We start from the raw sequence: 11,450 nt of genomic DNA on the forward strand, positions 1-11,450 counted from the left end.
AATGGGTTTGACCTCTTCAGGGACACAGAGGGATGAGCAACGAGACACACACAGACCCTGATATTTAAACAGAGCGCTCAGTGATCGTCTGCTAACAGATCACACACACATTCTGTTTGATACACAGAATCATACACTGCAGAGTTAGACTTATGCAGCTGCTCAGAATAATGTTGTCATACACTGCACACAACATCACACTCTGAGGGGGGCACAGGGGGCCGGAATGTGTTGCTCGAATGCTAACTGTGACTCAAAAGTTCTTACAGTGACTGGTGTGCACACTGGGTTCTGTGTTATGTTCTGTTAATAACTGGCTGTCTCACTAAACATTTGGCTGTGTTACATATACTTGATTCAAAACTCATAACAACAGTTATTTATCCTGGAGAGCAAAGGTGACAGCAGCGAAAACCTGATCACACGTCTTTTCAGATCAATCCACTGAAAGGAGCCACAGCACAGCTTGGGTTCATGATTTCATCTCTGCATGTGGACAACCTGAAAACAACATTTCTGACATGACCAGTAAACAACATTGAGAATATTTTTAATCTCAGTTTATCAGCAGAGAACAAACTTTTGATTGGTGGTTAACATGTGAGCAGAGGAAAACAGAAACTAGAGAGGGATGATAAAACACACTAGGAGCTGAGAGAAAGAGACATCTAACAAAGTGAAGAAAACAGACAGAGAGCAAACACAAACACAACAGTGTGAGACAGAGTTAAAGGATGGAATGGGAGGAGAGAGGACCTGATACAGGTGCTGCTGTTACTTTCTGCCTCTGTTAACAATGACAACAAAAAGCACCAATGTTCAGACTTTGCCCTGAAAGTCTCTGTGTAATGTTTAAAAGATATCCAATGCTGCGTGTGATCAGACGTATTCATAATATTAGTGACTGGTAAAGAAGGCCCACCAGCGCCTCTACTTTCTTAGGAAGCTGAGGCACAAAGGACTTGGGAGCTCAGCTCTGAACTCCTTCTACAGATGTGTGGTGGAGAGCGTCCTGTGCTCCTGCATGGCATGGCAGCTGCTCTGCTGCAGAGAAGAAGACTCTGCAGAGGGTGGTGAAGGTCGCACAGAGGATTGAAATTTCGTTCCATATCATGCAACAGCTTGTATTAGTATGACAATAAAAAAACTTGAATCCTTGAATCTTGACTGAGAGGGGACGAGCATGCTGGGAGCAGAGAAGAGGATGAAGCAGTTTCATTACTGCACAGAGATCACACCGGTCACATGATGTAAACCCTGCCACCTCAGTCACAGAAACACCGACATAGAGATCGAGACAGACGATGACAGTGCCCCCTACAAGCAGCACCTCGTCCTGCTGCTGGTTAACGTTTGCCACACAAGAGGATGTTCAAAAAAAGGGTGGACCTGCAAAAAGTGGCCAAGGGTTACTGAGATGGTCGACCTGACTGAAGGAACTTATGATCTGATGAGGCCCCCTACTACAAACAGACTGATGTTCTTCTTCCTGAGAACTCTAACTCTGAGAAGCATCAACAGCAGAAATGCTGTAACACTAATGAGGTGTTTTAAAAAGAATGGTCGAACGAGAACATTAAACTGCTGTCTGCTCTGTTTCTGATTAACCTGATGTGTTTTATGAACATTTAGAGGAGAGGTGATTAAGATAGTGGCTGCTGCTTCAGACTCACCTATAAGGGGAAAACATGTCCAGGTCAGGTGTCCTTGTTGGTGCTACAGCAGAGAGTGAACTGTTTGATAAAGGATCCGTTCTCTAATGGTTCAGTCTGATCCACTTCTCTCTGATGGATGTGCTGCTGCTCTTTGTCCTGCAGGAGTGTCCAGGTGGTCACTGTGATTGATCAGAGCCTCTACTGTACACTTAGTAGAGTGGTGCTCAGTGTGTGGGTGTGAGTGGGTGTTTGTTTGTGTGAGTGTGTGTGTGATTGTGTGAGTGTGTGGGTCTGAAATGAACAGAGTCCATTAACACCTGTCTCTCTGCAAAGGTGATCCGCTGCTGACTCAGGTTCTGGAGCAGGAGGAAGTAATTCCTGAAGGACGGTTCCATCATGATGAAGTCTGCCTCTGCAACCCCCAACCCTGGAGTGAAGAATTGTGGGATTTGCACTTCAACCTCCTCACAAAAAGACACCAAGGAGCACAGGAGAGTAAAATGCTGACCGCAGGAATGAGGAGGAAACCACTTCAAGGTCAAGGAGAGGAGACGCAGAGAGTGAGAGAGAGAGAGAGAGGAAAAATTATTTAACTGAAGGGAGAGAGGAACAGGCCAGAGGAATAAAAGGATGAGAGAGGGAGGAGTGCGTCATACAGAGCAGAGGGGAGACAGAAACTGAACGAAAGATGGATGTGCGTGTGAATAAGTTAACACACAGGGTGGGGTGTATGAACAGAAACACACTGTATGACAGTTTAACGCAAGAGGAAAGAGAGTGGAGATGTTGAAGTTGTTGGATGTGTTGGAGGTGCAGGAGTTGTTGAATGTGTTGGAGTTGTTGGATGTGTTGGAGTAGTTGAAGTTGTTGGAGGTGCAGGAGTTGTTGGAGGTGTTGGAGTAGTTGAAGTTGTTGGAGGTGTTGGATGCGTTGGAGGTGCAGGAGTTGTTGGATATGTTGGAGTTTTTGGAGTTGTTGGAGGTGTTGGATGTGTTGGATATGTTGGAGGTGCAGGAGTTGTTGAATGTGTTGGAATTGTTGGTGGTGTTGAAGTTGTTGGGTGTGTTGGAGGTGCAGGAGTTGTTGCATGTGTTGGAGTTGTTGGATGTGTTGGAGTTTTTCGAGTTGTTGGAGGGGTTGGATGTATTGGATATGTTTGAGTTGCAGGAGTTGTTGAAGTTGTTGAAGTTGTTGGAGGTGCAGGAATTGTTGGATGTGTTGGAGTTGTTGGATGTGTTGGATGTGTTAAAGTTTTTGAATGTTTTGAAGTTTTTGGAATTGTAGGAGGTGTTGGCTGTGTTGGATTTTCGGGATGTTTCGGAGTTGGATGTGTTAGAGGTGTTGGAGATGTTATATGTGTAGGAGATTTTGGAGTTATTGGATCTGTAATCCAATCTTTGTTGGAGTTGTTGGATGTGTTGGATTAATTTGTTTGTCTCTCTCTGTGTGTGTGTGTGTGTGTGTGTGTGTGTGTGTGTGTGTGTGTGTGTGTGTGTGTGTGTGTGTTGGAGAAAAAGTGTTTTTTTTTTAATTTGATTCATAAAGAGGAGCTGCTGTCTCTTCAGGTAGGACAGAGGAGAGAAGGAGACTAGGATGAAGGGCATCATGTGATGTGCATGTCAATGTGTCAATGTGTATGTGTGTCTGTGTGTCAGTGTGCCTGTGTGTGTCAGCGTGTGTCAGTGTGTGTCAAGTGTGTGTCTGTGTTTTAGCTAACGAAGTGTTGAACTGTCAGAGCGCTGCGATTGAGCTACTTCTGCTCATGAAAACATTCTCATCATAACACAACACACTGACCTTAAACCATACAGCTGTCAAAACATGCATCTCTTTGTGTGTGTGTGTGTGTTTGTACTTATACAGATACAGTGGTCATGTCACACTGTCCTCATGGTCCATTGGTCTGGGCTGAAGGTTGACAGACAGATCCTTGTCTGAGGGGAGAATCAGGGTGAAAGTTGTGATACAACTTATAAGCATTAAGCAGAGTGTCTGGTTTTTACACATCTATATCAATCTTTCTCAGACCCTGTGGGATCAGCAGAGTCTAATTACAGGTTAATGGTTGTATATCAGCATGGCTTAAAACAGCTCGATGAAATCAACACTGACAGAAGGTAGATTGATCTGTTTCCTACTTTTCAATCATCACTTTTTATCCTCCATCTTCAGCCTTTATGATTCCTCTTCACGTGCTTTGTGCAGAGGCTGATGACGGCAGCTCCTGCATGCCCTGTATGTTGACCTCTGAATGTAGCCCTTCCCTGTATGGTGACCTCTGACATCTGGATGTTGCCCTTCTCTGTCTGGTGACCTCTGACCTCTGGATGTAGCTCCTGTGTTCCCTGTATGGTGACCTCTGACCTTAGGATGTAGGTCCTGTGTGTCCTGTATGGTGACATCTGACGTTTGGATGTAGCTCCTGTTTGTCCTGTATGGTGACCTCTGACCTAGCTCCTGTGTGTCCTGTATGGTGACCTCTGACCTAGCTCCTGTGTGTCCTGTATGGTGACCTCTGACCTTAGGATGTAGGTCCTGTGTTCCCTGTATGGTGACCTCTGACCTTAGGATGTAGGTCCTGTGTGTCCTGTATGCTGACCTCTGACGTTTGGATGTAGCTCCTGTTTGTCCTGTATGGTGACCTCTGACCTAGCTCCTGTGTCCTGTATGGTGATCTCTGACCTAGCTCCTGTGTGTCCTGTATGGTCACCTCTGTCCTCTGGATGTAGCTCCTGTGGGTCCTGTATGGTGACCTTTGACCTTAGGATGTAGCTCCTGTGTGTCCTGTATGGTGATCATGACCTAGCTCCTGTGTGTCCTGTATGGTGACCTCTGACCTTAGGATGTAGCTCCTGTGTGTCCTGTATGGTGACCTCTGACCTTAGGATGCAGCTCCTGTTTGTCCTGTATGGTGACCTCTGACCTCTTGCTGTAGCTTCTGTGTGTCCTGTATGGTGACCTCTGACCTTAGGATGTAGCTCCTGTGTGTCCTGTATGGTGATCCTGACCTAGCTCCTGTGTGTCCTGTATGGCGACCTCTGACCTTAGGATGTAGCTCCTGTGTGTCTTGTATGGTGACATCTGACCTTAGGATGTAGCTCCTGTGTGTCCTGTATGGTGACCTCTGACCTTAGGATGCAGCTCCTGTGTGTCCTGTATGGTGACTTCTGACCTTAGGATGCAGCTCCTGTGTGTCCTCTATGGTGACCTTGGAACTTTGGATGTAGCTATTGCTCGTCCCGTCTGATGACCTCTAACCTCTGGGAGGAGCTCCTGTAGCGTGCTACTCTCTAGCTCTGCAGCGTTTATTGCATCCATATATCTCCTTCCTTCAGACTGCAGGATGCTGCTGAATGCTGCTGATTCTGAGTTTAGTGCCTGAAATGTTCCGGAGCGTTCCTCGGGCTCAGCACAGTCTCCTCTGCAGCCGGAGCAGCGACTCTGATCTATGATCTGTGAAAGTCTTTAATCCTCTGCAGAGTTCAGTCCTTACTGCAGGAGGGACACCTCACTGCTCCTGCTGCTCACCAAGGGCTCGCTGAGAGGACACTGAAACCAAACTCTTCACAATCGATCTGAAGGGCTGACAAGTTTTATGTTCATATGGTTAATTTTCTGTTGCAAGCCTTAGCTGATGGAAGCAATCTCATGTGTTGCCTGTGAATGTGTTTACCTCAGCAGATTTTACATGAACAGTAGGTGAACGCAAAATGAAACACAGTCCTGACTCTTCAGACACTCTGTGACTTTGTTTTTCATCCAGGAGAGAAGATGTAAAGAACAAATATTCACAGAGATGAGGTCATGTTGACCCCCCCATCCTCGCTCCCCACTCCGTGGAGTCCAGACTCTGGAGGTGGAGGTGTTGGGTGGAGGTGTAGGACATAGCCCTGAGTGAGCGTTAGAGCTCCATTAATGCATCTTTTTTTTTTTACACATGTTGCTCTCCGTTCAGAGGCTCTGATCCGTGTGTCACCTCTGAGACCATGTGACACCCCTAACTGCTCCGTGCAGTTATTTTGCAGTTTATTAAACTCATGATAAGAGCTCTAAAAGCTGGACATACAACTAGGCCTCCCCAGGAGAGAGCTGAATTAGACTCAATTATTTATAACAGATAATACAGAGCTCTGTGACTGTAAGAGCCCACCTGTTACAGGACGTCTGAAGCATGAGGTGTCGTCTGATCCTGGTTAGAGTTTGATGGAGCAGAATAAAACAAAAACATAAAGTTTCAACAGGCAACAACACCAAAAACATGCAGTTCCTCCAGTGTCCACCAGACTGTGTCCCCAGCAGTGAGTCAGTCCCCATAGAGCCCCATGTTAAAATGTTACAGCAGAAATAAAAATGTTTACAGCCTGGTACAAAAATAGTTTTGGTCCAGAAAACTAATTTCTCTATTCATCACAACTTTAAGGGCTGAATTTATACAATTTATCTGTTTACATTAGACTAAGGATTAAAGGGAGGGAGGATTAGGGGCGTGGCCTCTTTGGAACAGAATGGAATGGAGCGGAACAGGCCAAAGGAGAATAGAATGGAATGGAACAGATCAAAGAAGAGTAGAATGGAATGGAATAGAATGTGTGTGTGTGTGTGTGTGTGCGTGTGTGTGTGTGTGTGCGTGTGTGTGTGTGTGTGTGTGTGTGTGTGTGTGTGTGTGTGTGTGTGTGTGTGTGTGTGTGTGTGTGTGTACACTGTGGTAGAGTGGAGTATGAGAGTGTTTCTCCTGGCCATAAATCAAAGTGAACAGAGAAGGATCTTTTCTGTTCTTACCTCTGTCTTTACTTTTACAGGATCAATATGAAGATACACAGACATGATGAGGGCGGAGCTTCCTTACAGCACTCCTTACAGCACTGCTGCTGAGAGAGAGAGAGAGAGAGAGAGAGAGAGAGAGAGAGAGGGGGGGGGAGCAGTCAAACTTTAAAAAATAAATACCCGTCGTACGAACGTTTCTCACATCCATATGCTGTGGTGATATGTGGTTAGTATTTGACTGTTTTGTGTCCAAGTCCTTTTTTTTCTGAAAAGTTCCTTTTTCGTTAGTTATTAGAGTTTAAAAAACGGGGTTTTACTTCTGGGTTTCCTTTGATTCACAGCTGCCGTGGAGTGAAACTTCAAAGGACACACAGCGTCTTGCGACCAAGCGGCAAACTCCGGTCTCAAACGATGAAGCCAATGCGGAAGTGATATAAACTGCAATACATCGAAAATCCGCTAGAGGCTGGCTGCAGAAACACCAGAAACCACATAGATATGAATGGGAAAAAGACGATCTTTGCAGCATTAATAAACATGTTTACAGCCTGGTTCAAAAAACGGCTTGGCCCTACAAAGCTAATCTCTCTAATGGCATACACTGTACGGGGGGTGAATTTTTTTCTAACGTGACGGTTAAGAAGATATTAAGATTATGAGTTTTGCCCAAATAAGGACATGACTGACGTGACTCCCGGTTGGGAACACACAGCCATTGGCTAAGAGACTCACACTACGTCACACTCTGCCTAGTTGAGTTCCGCATTACCAATATGGCTGCCGCCGTCGATTTGCTTCAAAACAGCTCTCAGGAACAGATGGGTGACGTCACGGATACTACGTCCATATTTTTTACAGTCTATGCTTGCGACGTTACGCTGTAGGGCGGAGCTTATTACAGTGGCTTCACAGGCTCTGGCTGCACAATGGCAGCGCCCAGGAGAGGGATTTTGGCTTCAGAACCGTACAACCAGAAGAGAAGGAGCACTGCTGTCCATTTTATTTACAGTCTATGATTACAAAGCCCTGACTTCCAGAGAGTTTTCAGAGAGCTGCCCCCTCAGACACCTGGTTCTGGGACTGTACTCCCAAGCAGGGCCCTCAGACAGAAACCCAATCAAAATCAACCAAATGATTCAAAAACAAAAAGAAAACTATTTAACACACTGGACAAAATCAACCGAAAAACAAAGCAAATTAGAATGTTACCGAGCCCTACAGACAGATTACACTGTGGCAGAATATCTGTGCACTGTGACGGATCTAAAGCTGAGGAAATCTTTGACCATGTACAGACTCAGTAAACACAACCTCACCATTGAGAGAGGACGCCACCGACAGACCTGGCTCCCCAAAGAAGACAGAGTCTGTAGCCACTGAACCTAGCATAAAGTGGAGACAGAGCTCCACTTTTTAACCACCTGTCCTCTATACCAGGACATCAGAGACACATTCTTCCCACTGATCACAAACACATACAAAAAATGTCATTCACTTGACAACCAACACAAACTGATGTACCTGCTGGGTGAGGTACCACAATGTGCAAACACTACAGCACGCTATATCAGCTGCTGTGAGCGGAAGAGAGCGTCCAACAGCTCCAAACCCCAGTGAACATGCCTGCACCATCATCTAATTAGAGCTGTACACACACACCACAGAGCTGAACATACACACATCACAGAGCTGAACATCTTTCTATTTCTATTTCATATTTCTGTAAATAATCTAAAGTCATCTGTAAAAGATAAATGAAATTATTATTATTATTATTTGTATTATTATTATTATTATTTGTATTATTATTATTATTATTATTGCAGAGAGAGAGAGAGAGAGAGAGAGAGAGAGAGAGAGAGAGAGAGAGAGAGAGGGAGAGAGAGAGGGAGAGAGAGAGAGAATGAGTAAGTGAGTGAGAGTGAGTGAGAGATAGAGAGTGTGTTGGTAGAATAAAGTCACTTTAAATTATCTCGCTGTTTCAGCCCTCACAGTGTGGCTCTGAGCTCTGAGCGGCTCTATCACTCTGTATCTGCTCAAATTCTCCCCTCCAGACCTGCAGCCTTTTCTCATCACCAGCCCGAGTTATAATGCCCCCCCCCCCTTTATGATAGCCTCAGTCTGCTCGTTCTATCATTCAGCTAATATTCTGCTCGTCTCTCAGGACGAGGACGTGCTCCTCCACTCAACTCTGTCCCCTGCTCACAAACTGACACACACAAACTAACACACATGCGCGTGTTCTCTCACACACACACACACACACACACACACACACACACACACACACACACACACACACACACACACACACACACACACACACACACATACCATTCAGTGCAGGTCTAGACCACACTCTACATTCTATTATTAACAAATACCCACCATGAGCAGAGCACGTTGCAGCATTTAGCAAGTTACAGTGGCAAGGACAAACTTCCTTTAACAGGCAGAAACCTTGAGCAGAGCCAGACTCATGTTAGACACACATCTGCTGAGACTGAGTTGGAGAGAGGGATAACGGGAGATGAAGAGAGAGAAAGATGATTGTGGTGAGACAGATAGTAGTAGTTGCGGCAGCTGGAGTCTGGCACGTCCATAGCAGCAGGCCGTCTATGGCAGAGATCCAGAGGAACCTACGAGACAAGGGAGCTCAGGGACTCCAGAAAGGTCTATGGTTAGTAACTTTAATGGGACAGGAAGAGTTAAAGTAAGTGATGGAAAGTCCAAGTCTATGGCAGCATTACTAAGAGCTGATCTAAGCCCGAGCCAGCCTTAACTATAAGCTTTATCATAAAAAAAGTTTTAAGCCTACTCTTAAAAGCAGAGAGGGTGTCTGCCTCCCATCACTGACTGGTAGATGATTCCAAAGGAGAGCTGCCTGATAACTGAAGGTTCTACCTCCCATACTACTTTAAAGAATCTATGTACAATGCGCAGGACTGCATGTTGGGAGCATAGTGTTCTAGAGGGATAATAGAGCACTATGAACTCTTTAAGATACAAAGGTGCTTGCATCGCTCTGAGACAGGATGTGTCTAATTTTTGTAATATTGTGAAAAGAGACTGGCCTTGAAATTTGCTGAATGTGGGAGTTGAAGGACAAATCCTGATCAAATAGGACTGCAATATTCCTAGCAGAGGTGCTGGATGCCAGACTGACTCTGTCTAAGGCAGTTATATTATTAGAAAAAGTCTGAGGTGTTTGGGGCCCTTAATAACTTAATTTTTTTCCAGGTTTAGTAGTAAACCATTTCTAGTCATCCAGGCCTTTATAAGACAAGCTTCTGAAACTGATATATGCAATGTGTTTCCTCATGATGCTACCTAGAGGAAACATATATAAGGCGAAAAGTATTGGTCCAAGCACTGTTCCTTGTGGAACTCCACAGTCCTTACACATGCTCGTCTGATAAGCTGGTGAATCAAAGATGTGTGTAGGTGAGGTGTGAAAGCGTGAATGTGTCTATGGGTTAAATGGTATCACAAATCACAATGAATGTTTAGAGTGAAAAATGTAACAAAGGCTGTCTCTGAAGCGTGGCTACAGGAGCTCATCTGACACGACCCCGAGACAGGAAGTTAAATACTAACAGAGCGTCAGTCCTCTTGCTGGTGGTCTCCTGTGCTTTTATACGACGTAAAGAAGCTTTGGTGTGAACTCCACTTTTTCATTGCTGAATAAAAGCTTGTCACTGGAGCTTTATTTTTAAAGTGATTGTAAGACTTTTATTTTAACAAGTTGTACGCTCTAACAGCAGCAGCTCCTGCTGGCGTGCTCTGCTCCATTTACTTCTTTGGGGTAATACAACCCCTCTGCATTAAAATTCTGAATGTAAAGTGCTGCAGGTTTCGTCTTCAGAGTACTGTGTCTGTTAATGTGTGTGTATGTGCACGTGTTTGTGTGTGTGTGTGTGTGATGGTGGGCTTACAGGCTGTACAGTGGACTCAAACAGGACAGGGATGTGGTGCTAACAGGAGAATGAATCCAGCTCAGACATGACGAGTCAAACTGCAGAGACCAAGATTGGAGTGACTGAATCACTAACACCCCCCCCACACACACACACACACCGAACACACACACACACACACACACACACACACACACACACACACACACACACACACACCTAAATACACACACAGCACTCAGGGTCTATTTTCTGCCTCGCTTCACTAAATAAGGCTGTGCAGTGGGGCTAAGAGGGGATGGGCTGTGGGGGGGTCAGTGGTTCCTCTGTGGATATAAAAGCTTGGAGATGGTGGGCGTCTCCTCTGATCCCTGTTTGCCTCTCACCTGCTCTCCCTGCGTCGTGTCCTCACCTGTTTATACTCAGAGATGAAACACCTGGAGGGAGCACACCTGTCCTGTGAGCGACGTCAGAAGCTGATCTTCACGTGCTCATTCTCTCCTCTCTTTTATTTTGGACGATATGTTCCTGATGGCTGGACAATGGAACGACGGAGGATTATGGGAGAAAAAGGACGAGAGACAGGAGAGAGTGAGAGTAAACTCCTCCCCCTTCTTTTTTTCACACCCCTCCTTATTTCTTCCTATTTCTCTTTCTTTCTTTTTCATCCAAACTTTTCACGTCTTCGCCTCCACTGTGATTTTCTCCTTCCTCCACTCTTTCTGTAATTTCTTCCATCATTTGTCCCATGTTCCTTTTGTTTTCCTTTCTTTCATTTTGTTCTTTTGTTCATCTCTCTCTTTTTGACTAAATACCCCTCTAACTCTCAGTTTTTTCCTCCCTCTGTCTCTCTATCCTCACTCTTCCTTTCTCTCCTCCCTCCGTCTCTTTATACTCACTCTTCCTTTCTCTCCCCCCTCTCTCGGTCCTTTCATTTTTCATTCCCTTTCATTTGTCCATGCATGTCTTCTCCTCTTTTTCTCTTCCTGATTTTACTTCCTTCTACTTACTTTTTATTTTTCTCTTTCTCCTGACCAACTCTCCCCCTTCTCTCTTTTTCTCCTCCCTCTCTGCTTCTTCTTTTTACTACCTTTCATTCGTCCATGAATCTTTT

The 11,450-nt window shown here is 45.1% G+C and overlaps 1 long non-coding RNA gene across 1 annotated transcript; it reads right to left on the reverse strand.

Moving 5' to 3' along the window:
• Positions 1-541: 541 nt before the first annotated feature.
• Positions 542-2,309, reverse strand: LOC117821931. The gene is made up of 2 exons (XR_004633094.1): positions 1,674-2,309; positions 542-1,389 (listed from the first exon to the last, which is right to left on the reverse strand). It is a non-coding gene; the product is annotated as an uncharacterized LOC117821931 (long non-coding RNA).
• Positions 2,310-11,450: the final 9,141 nt, after the last annotated feature.

The sequence above is a fragment of the Notolabrus celidotus genome, chromosome 11, assembly GCF_009762535.1.
Source record: "Notolabrus celidotus isolate fNotCel1 chromosome 11, fNotCel1.pri, whole genome shotgun sequence".
Lineage (NCBI taxonomy): Eukaryota > Metazoa > Chordata > Actinopteri > Labriformes > Labridae > Notolabrus > Notolabrus celidotus.